We start from the raw sequence: 12,933 nt of genomic DNA, 5'->3' as shown, positions 1-12,933 counted from the left end.
ACCGTTACATTTTTCATGAAACGCATCAAAAACATGATTGCGTGATGGAAACATGATGAAAAACACCACCTAAACATAGCCTAACTGGTTAGAAAGAAAACATTGAACAAACAGAGTAATGCGCTTACGTCCATCTCGCGAATGTACAGTCTTCTTCTACCATATTCTCCCATTAGCCGCTTTTCCACTGGCCAGCGCGAGCACAGAGACCGAAATCATGCCTCGTGGCACTCCTGTAAAACCTGCCCTAAACACGCCTTTACTGGACTATGTCACACAATACAAAGGTACGCAGCAAGACGGAGATGAATGAAATAAATCGCCATACAAATATATCAGAAGCTGTCATTTAGTCTTTATTTACAAACTTGGAAACCACATGCGGCTATTGACTGACCACGAACAGGTAATAACTTGCATTTCTCATTCGCTAATGTCTTGCGGTCGTGCTGGTTTTTTCCCCTGTTTTTTTTTTGTTTGTTTTTTTAACAATTAAATTTTGGCCATATAGTAATTATATTATTATATAGTTTTATATTATTAGATCACAAAGAAATATGTGAAATGCTTATAGAGCATTAAAATATATTTTCTCAATAACATATCCAAAAAACATTGAAAACATATGTCTTTGTGTGTGTGTGTGTGTGTGTGTGTGTTTCAGCATGCTTAATGGAGTTAACATAGGAAAACTGCTTTGCTTTATTGGTGGAAACCAAGTAGTTTAAAATGAAAGTGAGCCAATAAGTGGTCTTCTACTGCCCTCTGCTGGACATTCTACTAATTAATAAAGTATTTTCACAGGTGCTTTTGCATTCATATTTAGACAATATAAAATTACTTGCATGAAAATCACTATTATAACACAATCATATTTTGTCAGTTTATCACTTCATTTGTACTAAGCTGTGTTTGAACAATTCTGCCTCTTAATGATTAATGTGAAACCTGAAAATGGTGTTATACAGAGGAGATTTGCAATAATAATTTTGTTACCTATCATTTATTTCAAATATCTATATCTACAACAAAATATGTGTGCATGTGTGTGTTCAAGCATGCTTTAGAGTGTATTAAGTAATATTGTTCAAGCTTTTCATTTACATTTTAACCACCAGAAGAAGATCACTCATTGGTTCATTCTGCTCACTAAAATATTATTACGTTTTATTTTATTTTTTCATTTGAAATCTTGTTTAAACTTTATACAATCATTATAATAACGTTTCAAATCATATTTCGTCAATGTTTATAAATCCCACATACTCACATTGGCTGTAATACTAATGTTGTCCTTTAGAGGGGGCCAAAGGATTAGACATATTTCATGTCTACTCTTCTGTTTCTAACAGTTACAGGGTTCTCAAGTCTCACGCATTGGCCGTGAGACACACGCAATTCAACCAGTTCACACGCCACACCATGTATTTCTCACGCTGAAAAGGCAATGCCAACCAAGATGTCCTGCAAGCTTTATAACGTTGTGTACGAGGCGCACGCACACAAAGTGTGCACGCACCGTACGTTCGTTACTAGGTAACCAACAACATCGCGCGAACGCGCTGGGTTTGTGCTGGTGTAATGCATTGGTCAAAAAAAGTAGGGGTTTTTTTTCTGACAGACCAGCCCATGAAACATGTAGATCAGCGGCCCATTGGTTCTTTTCTTGATTGACACTGGGCTGGCCCAATCACAACTTTAAACGAGTGAGCGAGCGTGCAGCAGTGTCAGTGTGTATCTGTCAAAATATTCAGCGAGATGGAGAAGAAACGCAAGGAATGTGCAGAGAAATAGCGTGAAACAATAGAAACTGGCCCTTAAAGCAGACACTGTAAACTGTGTCAAAATATACAGCATGTTTTCTGCCCTTCATCAGCTCCTGTGATGATGATGATAGTGAGGAGGATCAGGAGAGAGATGAGTAATCCGCGGTAAGCATAACTACTTTCAAAACACTTAGGCCATGTCATGAGTGTAGGAACCCATAACCCAGTTACAGATTATTTCCATATCTGCATATTTGACGATTACCGCAATTCACTAGAAATTTAATGAGAGGCGTTTGTAAACCATGTTTTCCGTCAAAATAAAAGCTTGATGCAGTTTGCGTCAAAATTAAAAGATCATGTGCTTATCTCTTTCAAGTATAGAAATAGGTACAAATCTAATTATGAAAGTTTCCTTTATTTTTTAGTGCATTTGTTTTTACAAAATATGGCTATTACGGTCATAGGATTAATATTATAACTATTATTATGTAGTAGGTGTAATGTAAATAGACACTGTAACTAAAAGAGGTTTAAATTTTTCTTTGTTTAATTTGCACACTGAATATAGTTTGGAGCTTTTAATTTTGAACTCTCAAAGTGCACCAGATTGATGGATTTAACATTAAAATGCACAAAATTTTCTCACGGGGGGCAATTTGTTATATTTTTGTATATTTGTAATTTGAAATATAACATTAAATAGTATATTTGATGTGATGAATTGCTCTGTCATTTATCAGATTTACCAATTGTTATAATTTCAATTTGTGCTGGTTAATTATGAACAATGGGTAAAATTGGGGGGTGGGGACAGGCGGGGGCAGGCCTCCATTAGGGCTCCTTCCCTAACCGCATGTGATCTCACTCCAAGCTTTTGATAAAACTTGAGAACCCTGAGTTAAAATTATAAATAAATGCATGCTTCAAGTGCTCTACAAAAATTAGGATTGTTTACCATATAAATACTCAATATTGTTCAGAGGAATGCACGTTTTAACAGTTCATTATACAGGTAAGTTAATCGCTGTTGTCAGAAAGCTTGTCATAGGAACCAAAATTGTTTTTTCCATAGAGTCTGATTATCAGTGTCGCACACAGAAAGACAGGACTGCAAATGTCCGTCTGTACACCTTATTTAATGCTCTGAGTACTGCGTTTGTGCATCGATGTAAGTCCACAAATATGTCTTTATTCATCTGGTATGTATTGTTGATGCTTATTGTTTACATTGGCAAGTTCTCAGCATTTTATCGCGGCTGTAATTTGGTGCTAGAAATGCGCTAATTAGCATTAGCCACAGGGTTATTGTCATACTAGGCCAGATGTGTTTATTTTACAATCGTTTCGTTGTATTTACTGTATTATTGCACTTTGCATTGAGTATATTGATATTTATGTAAGACACAAACTTGATAGTCTAATCTTTGTGTATTGTGCATATATTATTGATATTATTACTATTGCAAATCATGTTATTGTAACTCATATCTTAATAGAATATTATTTGTAATTTTTGTTATTTATTTCTTAATTGTTTTTTTATCATTACTACAGATGTCATCACCACACATATCAACTACAGCTTCACTATTAGTGGAGAGACGCCGCACATACAGTGCAATCACACTCACTAATGCATTCAAGTAAATGTAATCTTACTGTGCTATTTTATCTGTAACATGATTAGAACAAGCAGAAATCTAAGAATATTTGTTCTTCTTTTGTAAAAGCCATTTCAGACTACAAGTAGCATGAGCATTTTGTTACTAATCATTTATTTAAAATAATTATAAAAAATGGAAATCAGACCATAGGTGGCACTATAACTGTTAAAAACCTTTCATAAACATATTTTCAATGGTAAATTGCCTGTATTGGCTGTAAATGGTCTTTTCCATCTATGATCAAGATGGTTATATGCTTGCTAAATACATTTGTATGGGCACAATCTCTGGTCACAGTAAAAAAATTGCGACAATTGAACACTATAGGTGGCGCTATAACATGAAATAAACATGAAAAGGGCTATAACCATCGGGCTATAATATAGGTTAATCCGATTGACTTGAAAATTGGTATGCAGTGTCGTGGTCAAAGGTGCCATGTATGTATATGAGGACATTGGCGTATTTAAAAAAAACATGGGCGCCATCGGCCAATGAAGTTCGAGAACCTATTAGACAAGGGCATGTTCCAGGCCCTAGAGGTCTGTAAGAATTTTGAAAGAAATCGACCACTAGTTGGACCTAACGAGTTTTACAGTTCTGTAACCCACATCAACAAAATATGCATATCATTTGATAGATCTTCTCATTCTGAACAACTTTGCCTCAAGAACCACTGCTGTCAATCAATTTGTTCATTAAATATTTGTGAATATGTTAAAAATCTTCTTTTGGGAACTAGTCCTAGGTTTTTTTCCCGATCAGAACCAAACCAGTGCAGTACAATTCTCTGGACTCTCTAGATCAATAATTATCAAAAAAAGCTGAACTTTACCCTTTGGGTAGCTATAACAGGATCATTTAGGAAATGGGCGTGGCAAAAAAACACTCAAAAGCCTATAAATCCTAAACGGAAACTCAGAACTTCACAAAAATTGGTGAGCATATGTGACATAACATTCTAAACAATTGGTGATTGGACCAAAGGTGGCGCTATGACTGTCAAAAATCGTTAAAAAACATATATTTCCTTAGTTAATTGCCTTATGTGCTTAAAGGCCTTAAATGCTTGAACCCGGATTAATGCCAAAGCCCTAAAATAATTTTTTTGACAATTAATCGTCAGCCAAATTTCAGAATCGTGACAGGCCTGATATAAACACACACATATACATACATATACATACATACATATATACACACACACACATATACAGTATATATATATAATGTATGTTTATTTATTTTAGAGATGCACCGATTGATCGGCTGGTGACCAGAATTGGCCGATTTTCACGTGATCGGCCATGACAGGCGACCGGCCGGTCAGTCTGACATATGCCGATTTTATGCCAGTCAAATACACTCGGGCGCCGCATGATTAACCTTTTGAGCGGTACGGTCTCATATATGGGAATTTTATTTCTTTGCCCCTGAGAGTAACATTACGGCGCCACGTTTAGAATGTTCAGTGACGTTGCATCACTGCCAGATTCAAACTGTGCTTTCGCGCGTTGGCTGGTGCTGAGCCAGAGTCGGACGCGTTCAGCACTGTCATAGGCTATATCACAACTAAGCAGTGTTTTCAACCTCATAATGTTTATTTCAGGTTTCAGATATTTAAATACACATAAGCACGAGTAAAACAATACATTTGGAGTTTGTAAAATACACACTGATGTCTGTGGAAGCAGCAATAACAATCTATTCAAATATAATTTGCCGACATGTGTTATTCATATCAGACAAACATAGTGGAAGTAACTATAAAGTTTACTCTATTCTTCTCAGTTCACCGACCACTTTCTTGCATTTATTTCGGGAGAAACTGATGAATTCACGTGCTGTAAATCCGACTGACAGGACAACATTGCGGCGCCCATCTCATGTTATAGATCAAGATTATTTATAAAGGTTTTAAACGACCAAACACACTCACACATATTTGAGAATCGGAATATCAGATAGGCTAGTTGATGACATGGTAAGCAAGTTTGTGAATATTTTGAATAAAAAAGGAAAAGCGAAATAAAAGCGACACATTTGTCATACAGTATTATTGTGGCTGCGGTGTATCCCGTGACGCGTCGCCATGGAAACATTAAAGGGAACGTTCGCCTTGAAAAAACTCACCCTGGGGGTTTGGGGGGTGGGGGTGTCAGTTAGCATATTTTAAACTTACACGTGAAAGGGTTAAAGAAAAGATTGAAAATAAATATTTTTGTGTGCTGTAAAGTGGTTAGAAAAAAATTAAATCGGAATCGGCTAAAATCGGTATCGGCAGGTCAAACTCAATGAAAAATCGGAAATCGGAATCGGCTTAGAAAATTGTAATCGGTGCATCTCTAATTTATTTTATTTATTTTTTTTCATTTATTGTTTTGTAGCCTAGCTTTAATATTTTATTAACATATAGCCTATTAATAATAAATTATTGGAACTTAATTTGAATGCTGTCATGGGTATGAGGGGCTACAAATGAAAACAGGTGCTCAATTATCGTCACATAGTCTACTGGTATAGTCTACAGAAATACAGTCATAAAGTAACAGCTTTATTGCTTGGGCATTTACAGTATTTACAAAATCTATACTTTAAGTACCAACAGTGAAAGGTGAAGAGATACGGGAAATGAAGAAGAAAATAAAGCAAATACATAATTAATAAAAAATGTAAACCAATAATAATAATAATAATAAATACAGCTTCAAGCAGTGATACGGGGCCAAGCCCCTGAAGCAGCTGCAACAGCAGTGCAGAGCAGGAAGAGCAAAAACAGCAGAAATTGAACATAGCTACATGAAAAACAGTTGGTTCAGAAGTCAGGGCTCTACAGTGCGCCCATTTCACTCGCACATGCGAGTAAATATTTCGGCGTGCGAACGTGAAAAAATATTTGGGCGCACTCGTGCGAGTGACAGCATTTTTCTATAGAAACAGCTGCAAATACATCATCATGAGGAGGGGCAGAGTAGGACACTTTACCGGGAGATCAGTTATTTAGGCCTAAATCTTCAGTAGCTAGTCTGTAGCCTCATAAAAAAAACTACAGTGCCCACACACGAACTATTTTAGGGCCCTATAATTTCCGCGATCACAGAATCGCGGAATTGGCAAATTAACGCGGAATCTAGTGACAACGCGGAATTTTACATATTTGGAATAAAATTCTGTTTTTGTGTGGGAAAAAAACTTATGTCTGAGGAAAATCGCATATTACTGAAAGAACGAGCAGAGAGAGAGACCCGGTCGTGCGCGCGTCTTCAAACTGTCTTGCTCTCTCTCACTCCCTCGCGCTTATTGATCTAAATCAATTGAGAATTGACACAATGGTAAAAGATCGGAAGAACGAGGTTTCACGTGGAGCATTCGGATATTTTTTTTTCTGAATTAGGCTACCGCTGTGTGTGAATTGTGCAAAAAAAAACTTTACCTTTCCTTCTCTGAAAAGCGTTCCGCCCATTCAGCTGACATAAAAAACATTTTCAATAAACTAAACAAATCCTATCCAATGATGAAATGTTTTCTGTGTTGACAAATCTTGTGCGATGTCCTAAAACTGCCGGGATAATCAAACAACGCGTACAAGTCTGCTAATGATACGTCCGATTCGCGAACTAATGACTCCTTTGAAACCGATTCACTTTAATGAATGGTTAAAACAACTGATCTGTCCAACACTGAATTCGGTGTATAACAAAATCGTTTATTAAACTCTAGTTAACTAGATCAGTTAACATTAAAGGAACACTCCACCGTTTTTTGAAATAGGGCTTATTCACTTTCTTTCCTACATTTAGATAGGTGGGCAAATGCATTTTTGTCTCAGTGCATGCATTGTTTTAGTTTGACAGGGTCGGCGCTAGCTTAGCTTAGCACAATGAATGGAATCCTTTGTTGCCAGCTAGCATGTCCTGAGTAAAAGTGATATAAAAAATTTAAAAAACCCACCTAATTACTTCTTGTGGCCTGCGTATTCACAACAAGTACACATAGTGATGCAGATTAACACTAGGTGATTTCCTAGGCAGATATTGACTTATATATTAAGGACTATATTAGGGGGATGCACAGGCGAAGCACTGCTACTTGGGCGTGATATCTCTGCGCCCATGTAGCAGTGCTTCACCTGTGCTTCCCCCTAATATAGTCCCAAGTCAATATCTGCATAGGAAATCGTCTAGTGTTAATCTGCATCGCTATTTGTACTTGTTGTGAATACGCAGGCCACAAGAAGTAATTAGGTGGGTTTTTTTTTTTTTTATATCACTTTTACTCAGGACATGCTAGCTGGCAACAAAGGATTCCATTCATTATGCTAAGCTAAGCTAGCGCCGACCCTGTCAAACTAAAACAATGCATGCACTGAGACAAAAATGCATTTGCCCACCTATCTAAATGTAGGAAAGAAGGTGAATAAGCCCTATTTCAAAAAACGGTGGAGTGTTCCTTTAACTATTAATAAACTGCACTTCTACAGCATTTATTAATCTTTATTAATATTAATTTCACCATTTAGTAGCCTACATTATTTAAATGAAAAGTTGTATTTGTTAACATTAGTTAGCTTAATGCACTGTGTGAAGTAACATTAAAAATACAGGGTTAGGGTTAACTAAGATTAATAAATACAGTAACAAATGTTTTGCTCGTGGTTCATGTTAGTTAGCCTAATACATTCACTAATGTAAACAAACCAAACCACATTTAACATCTCTTAAAATGAGAATTTTGTTTGTTACCTCAATAAATTTAGGGTCATTCCTATTTTATTTGTGTACATTTTAATCATTAACATTAAAAACACTCTTTTTACGACTTAAATTACAGTAAAGGGTAAAAAAAAAACTGAATACCCAAAAATTAAAACGGAAAAAACAGAATTTGCTAAAAAAATAAACGGAAAAAACGGAATTTGGGAAAAAATAAAACGGAATTTGGGAAAAAATAAAACGGATTTTATAGGGCCCTACTAATTCGGATCAGCACAGAGGGGCCCTGCCTGGAACTGTTTGATCCTACAAAATGAAAATAAAACGAAGATAAAAAAACGTTCCGTGAATGGATTTTAAAGACTGTTGGATGGGATAGATAATGTACGCGGCATATTTTTTGCATTTATTGATAAACGGCAACATTTATTTGAATGCTGTCTATAGTCAACATTGCGCAAAATATAATAGGTAATATGTTCATATAATAATTACTTAATTATGTGCTTTTTCTTAGTTAAAAATAAATATTATTATAGGCCTATACATTTCTGATAATTCCAGGTAACGCATTTAACTCGTGCCACGAGAAATAGATTTTGTTCCCTCAACATAGAATCTCGAGGCCACAACTTAACATTGCGTGGCCACAACATAAGGATGTCGAAAAAAATTATCTTGTGGCTAAAAATAAAGAAAAGAAAAAAATCTGAGTTGTTAGTGGGGGTAAATTAAAGTGATACTTCACCTCTGGAAAGATAAATGTGTATTTAAAATGGGTCATTTATGTAGAAGAAATGTGAAATTATTTTTGAATTTGGAGCTTTCTAGACTGAGAAAAGCCAGAAAATTTATTTTTGGCTTATGTGGATGAAAGACAACAACTCCCAGAATGCACTTGCTTCGCTGCCCTAGGAGGCCACTCCCAAGCCACGCCTACCGGTAAGAGCGCACAGTTAAACAACAAGACTAGGCTACTAGTGAGTCTCCGTGATGAGTCTGCCCGGGATTTCAAGATCGCCCAAAATGTCCGGGATTCAGCTTTTGCGTTCTACAGTCGCCATTTATTATGTTTACTGTGGCGAGCAGGACGAGGCTGAGGGGCGCGGGAGAACGGCGCGAGGCCGGTGGCATGATTACTGATGAGCGGCACCTGTGAGACGCACCGGTCTCGTATCTCTCACGGAGGAGCGGGTATTTTCAAAGTAATGTTAAAACGCACATCAACCGATCACTTGTTTAGCGTTCATGTAAACACTATATTCAGATTCACCAATCGGAATGAATTCAGTTAGACTGAAACAAAAGGTGTGCATGTAAACAATGAATGGCGACTGCAGAAAGCAAAAGCCGAATTTCCGGACATTTTGGACGATCTCGACGGCCAGACATGTCCGGGAAAAAGAGGATGGTAACCCCTACTACTCAGCTTTCTCCCCAGAACGAGAGCCTGGTAGCTTAGCTTCCAAAAAAAGATGGCTGACACTATGTTTTCACTAGTCTTTAGCCTCTGGCCAAAAAATCCTCAGATGACGCAAAATGACGATTTTTGCGTCATCTGAGGATTTTTTCCAGACAAAAAATACATAAATCTCTCGTCTCAGGGGGATATGAAGGTGGAAAGCACGGTAATTCGAAAATACTACAGGTTTTCTACTAATACAAAGCTTAATGCTAAATTCTGAAGTATCCTTTTAAAGGTGATCTGCAGTGACGTCACAATCATGTTGCATTGTGGTATATGGAGCTGCCTGAAGTGTACATATGAAGTAGATTCGCTCCCTCTGTAAAAATCGAGTCGTCGAGGGTCTGTCTGTAAGAATTGAGGAATTAGGAGATGCCGGACAGTCTGGTTGAAGGGCGACCAGACCCTGAGAGGACAAAGGACCTCTCTGGAAATTAACATTTGAACTCACCCTCGTGCACTATTGAGACGAAAGTCTCACCTCAGAGTCATCCTAATCTTCTTCATCTCTTTCCCTCATCCCCCTCTCCTTCTCCCCCATGCGAAGATCATCAAAAACTCACCCAAGAATATATGGTTTAATGTGAATGATTAACAGAGTATTATACATATTTAGTATAATTTGAAATATCTCATTGCGACTGGTACAAATGTCTCATTCCCAAATAAGTAAAACAAAAGGTAATAAGGTTTTTAAGAGTTTAGGGATAACTGGCACACAAAGGAGGGTGGGGTCTCCTGGCAAATAATATTTTTATTTTTTATAGCGCCTTTCAAGAACCCAAGGTCGCTTCACAAAATAATACAAATAGTAGACAGACAAAAGAAACAAACAATCAGCTTATTAGGCTATATCAAGCAAACAAACAGAAAAGCAGATGGAAACAAGGAAACACTACAAATAATGAACATAAGTCAAAGATAACAAACATATAAGCCTTTTTAGCAACATATAAATTTCGGCAAAGTATGTAAAATAAAATAAAGGTGAGAGAGTGGTAGACAGAGAAATAGAATTGAAGATTATTTATTGAGCATGGTAAATATATGAGTTTTAAGTTTCGATTTGAAGATCTGGAGATTGTTGATGGCACGAAGATTAGGGGGCAGTTTATTCCATAGCTTAGGGCCTACAACACTAAAAGCCTACAACACTAAAAGCCCTACCACCCACAGTAGATAGTTTAAACCTGGGGACGACAAGCAAATTTTCGTTGCTAGATCTAAGAATCCGGGCAGGAAGGTATGGTTGCACTAACTCAGCGAGGTATTGAGGTGCGGGACCGTGACAGGCTTTATAAACTAAGACTAATAGTTTAAACTGGATGCGATTGACCACAGGAAGCCAGTGAAGTTGATGAAGGATGGGGTAATATGTGCAGATTTTTTATTATATTTTATTATATGTAAGTGCTCGAGCAGCAGAGTTTTGTACCATTTGAAGGCGATGTATTGCTTTGGTGGGTAGGCCGCTGTATAAGGAGTTACAGTAGTCCAATCTGGAAGTTATGAAAGCATGAATAACAGTTTCAGAATCTCCAAAGTTAAGAGAGGGGCATACACGAACAATATTCCGCAGGTGAAAGAAGCATGATTTAACAGTCTGACCGATGTGTGAATGAAAGCATAACGTGGGGTCAAACAAAACTCCCAGATTCTGCACAGTTTTTGAAGGCCTAATCTGAACACCATCAATTTCAATAAAAATGTCATGTCCGGGTAAACTCTTTGATTTGGGGCCAATTAACCTGTTAAGCTGCAGCCCCACTTTTGAAAAATCCCCAGAAATGACATACCCAAACTGAAACACAGTTCATGAACCCTTTTTACTAAAAGCACAAGTATGATCTCATTTGAAAGCTGACACCTTGTAGTTTATTGTAAATGTAGAATTAATTATTGTCATAATGATTTTTTTTTTAAATAGCTTCAAAGTTTTGTAAAGTTATTAGAAATGTATTTTTATGAAACATCTTCATGAAAATAAAATTGAAGTTGGCACTGTAGCAATCTAGAAATGCACTGCAGCTAAAGCCACATGTGTGACCATGGTATATTTAAAATCTGAAAATGATAAGTCTAAAACTCTGTATTTAGTTAAAACGCCCTATTCAGTCTCAGTCTCCCCTGCACACATTCACACCTCTCCAGCCTGGTTATGGCACTAAATATGCATTTCTTTTGTCTGCATTATAGTTACTAACGACTGGCTATTCACAGGCTATTCATAGGGTTTCAATCCCTAATTTATTTTATCAAAGTTCTCACTTACATTTGAAACTGTATCAAATGCACTAAAACATTTCAGTTAGCATAAGTTACCTATTTAGAAAAAAAATCATAAAAGAATAACTTCTAGGTGGCAGCAGGTGCACCTGAGCTAGCTAGCATGTTAGCTTAGCACACCATCAATACATGACCATTTATGAGATTAAAACCAAGTTTGTGCTCCAAACTTACTTTATAACGCAAGTCGAGTGTTTTAAATAATCTTCTGTGATCTAATTTGGCTTCAGATAAAAAAAATCAGACAGAAAATATATTATTTATAGTATTATGAACGATGATAGTCTATATCGATTAGCATTACATTATAAATATAATCTATTATTATAAAAATACCTGGCATTGCTTGAAGAACACAGGCAAATCAAATATCATTGCAATCATGTTTATTGTAGGGATCGACCGATATGCATTTTTCAGGGCCGATGCCGATACCGATTATTACAGATCAAGTAGCCCGATAACCGATATTTTGAACCGATATGTGTCTAGTGTAAAAATTTAAATTAATGTCAAAATTAAGAATAAAAAGGCCTCTGACAAAGACTCTCTTTAAATTATTTTAACATATCTTTAATTCTGAGAACTATTCATAATAACAACATCATTAATAATAACAACAAACATAAAAAGTAGTGGGAGCATCCAAATAATAGAGGTGACTATTCTGTACGCGTGTGTGAAAAGCAGGTGATTAGCTGCAAATAAAATGCTAAATATAACATACACACATACAGTATGTGTATATATATATATATATATATATATATATATAATACTGTACTATATATATGTGTGTGTGTGTGTATGCATGTTATATTTAGCATTTTATTTGCAGCTAATCACTACACCTGCTATTGCATGCATAATGTGAACATTATTCATATGAATATACCAAGAAGAATTGCATTAAGATCACATACAAACCATATTGTAATAGTGTTTTTTTTTTCTTTATTTTTGATGTGTGAAATGTTTGTTTGACTGTTTATCACGACGATACAAACTAGGAAGTATACAGGACAGCGTCATCCAGA

The 12,933-nt window shown here is 36.3% G+C and overlaps 1 protein-coding gene across 4 annotated transcripts in view; it reads right to left on the bottom strand.

Moving 5' to 3' along the window:
• timmdc1 (translocase of inner mitochondrial membrane domain containing 1) overlaps nucleotides 1–12,933 on the bottom strand; it is a 99,871-nt gene that overhangs the window by 48,799 nt on the left and 38,139 nt on the right. The window lies entirely within an intron of this gene.

Source organism: Leuciscus leuciscus (assembly GCF_965113295.1).
Source record: "Leuciscus leuciscus genome assembly, chromosome: 3".
NCBI lineage: Eukaryota > Metazoa > Chordata > Actinopteri > Cypriniformes > Leuciscidae > Leuciscus > Leuciscus leuciscus.
Note: the sequence above shows the minus strand (reverse complement) of the source record. Positions and strands in the feature narration are given on the sequence as shown.